Source organism: Tasmannia lanceolata, unplaced genomic scaffold (assembly GCF_043159265.1).
Source record: "Tasmannia lanceolata isolate RefF3 unplaced genomic scaffold, GAP_Taslan_0.1 ptg000018l, whole genome shotgun sequence".
NCBI classification, from domain to species: Eukaryota; Viridiplantae; Streptophyta; class Magnoliopsida; order Canellales; family Winteraceae; genus Tasmannia; species Tasmannia lanceolata.
The window spans coordinates 9167147-9169421 of NW_027518695.1; the positions used below are offsets into that span (position 1 = coordinate 9167147).

Here is a 2275-nt window from a genome sequence, read left to right on the forward strand (position 1 = left end):
TCCGGTCATAAATGTGTTTGAGGATATATGCGTGGGGGTGCATGAAAATAGGTGCTTTAAATGCTCCTTAACGAGTGAAGGCACTCGTTAGCAAAACCCTTTATTTTTTTTTTAAGCATTACTTCCGGATTCGAGCTCCTTTCATTGTCTCATTCACTGCAAATAAGCCGCCTTGAGAATGGCTGTTGAAGGTAAGTGTAACCAAAATTCAAATTGGGCCTCTTATCATAAATACAGACTGTCGAATTCTAGAAAGTTATCGATCCCAAGACGAGCCACTATAAAAATAAATGCAAGCTAGAAGAGGTTACTAACAAGCTCCAACTCCAAATCCAGAAAATAGCAATGGAGTCACAAACTCCCCAAAACCAAGTCCCTCACGTCCTGGTATTCCCCTACCCGGGTCAGGGCCACATAAACTCCATGATGAATTTAACCCAGCTCCTTTGCTTAGCGGGCTTGCGGGTCACATTCCTCCACACCCAACACAACTATGACCGCCTTTTACGCTCCAGCAACAGCCACTCCGGATTTAGCAACTGGCCCGGATTCCAATTCCGGGCCATATCCGATGGACTACCGCCCGAACACCCCCGCTCCGTAGAACTGTTGTTGGAGGTATACGACGCGTTGCAGGCTAAAACAAAGCCGCTCTTCCGTGACATGCTGATTTTGGGCCAACGTGAGCCCGACCCTGTTACTTTTATCATAGCAGATGGTGCTGTGACGTTTTCCATTGATGTGGCAGAGGAGCTGGGGATCCCCATTGTTGCTTATCGTACAGAGAGTCCTTCTTGTTTCTACTCTTTTCTCTCTATTCCTCGACTGATTGAAGAAGGAGAACTGCCTTTCCAAGGTAATTGCACTATCTTTAGTTGGCAAGCTTTGACAGACCTAGAATACCAAATATAAGCTAGGATGATGGTCCAGTATTTTTCAAAATGAACTGTACGGCTTACAACGTAGGATGATCAGCCAAACCGTCCATTTGATGTGCCACAACGTAAATAAGTTGTTCCCTCAAAAACCTTCTCATAGAATGATCCTAGCCCTCCGATCTTTAGAGTTTTTTTTCTATGCACTTCCTCTACATACCGGAGGGCTGGCCTAGGATCATCCTTTAGAAATGATTTTTTAGGCACAACCTACTTACATCGTGGCCCATCAAATGGACTCTTTGGAACATCCTATGGTGTAAGTCGTACAATACTTTTTAAAAAAATACCGAGCTTTATGGGCTTACACCATATAAAAACTCCCAAATGTTACGGAATTGAGGTTTTCTTCATTCGGTAAAACTAGTTTCTGTTTATTGCATGCAGATGACGACTTGGACCGGGCGGTACGATGTGTTCCAGGAATGGAAACCTTTCTCAGGCGTCGAGACCTCCCTAGTTTCTTTCGAGCTAAAGAACACACCGATCCAATCATTCAAATCATAAAGTTCGAAGCCATCAACACGTGTAGAGCCTCAGGGCTTCTACTCAACACCTTTGATGATCTAGATGGCCCCATTCTCTCCCATCTCCGCTCTCGAATTCCGAACATATACACGATTGGACCCATTCACGCCCTCCTCAAATCAAAACTCGCCAAATCAGCACCCTCCACTACTAATACTTCAGGAAGCAATAAGAGTAGCCTTTGGAAAGTGGACAAAACATGCATGACATGGCTTGATTCTCAGCCAATGAAATCCGTCCTCTACGTTAGCTTTGGTAGCTACGCGACTATTGCTCGTGACGAGATGTTAGAGTTTTGGCACGGTCTGGTGAATAGTAAAACTCCTTTCTTGTGGGTCATACGTCCGAATTCCGTAGGAGTAAATGGGGAAGTGGGTGAGATTCCGATAGAGCTCGAGGAGGCAACTAGGGAGAGGGGCTTCTTGGTCGAGTGGGCCCCACAAGAGGAACTACTGGCCCACCCAGCTGTGGGTGGATTCCTAACTCACAGCGGATGGAATTCAACATTGGAGAGCATCATCGAAGGAGTTCCGATGATTTGTTGGCCCTTCTTTGCAGACCAACAGACTAATAGTCGGTTCGTTAGCGAGGTATGGGGGGTTGGTTTGGACATGAAAGATAGACCTTTTGATAGAGAGACGGTAGAGAAGATGGTGAGGGAGTTTGTGGAAGAAAAGAAAGAGGAGTTGAAGAAATCGTGTGACAAGATGGCGGAAGTAGCGAGACAGTGTGTCAGGGAAGGAGGGTCTTCTTATCGTGGTTTAGAGAGATTGATTGAGGATATTAGGTCCAAGGGTCTCCGAATGAATTAG

At 45.6% G+C, this 2275-nt stretch overlaps 1 pseudogene; it reads left to right on the forward strand.

Annotated features, from left to right (window-relative positions):
• The first annotated feature begins 345 nt into the window (after positions 1-345).
• LOC143850030 (7-deoxyloganetic acid glucosyltransferase pseudogene) lies at positions 346-2275 on the forward strand (annotated as a pseudogene).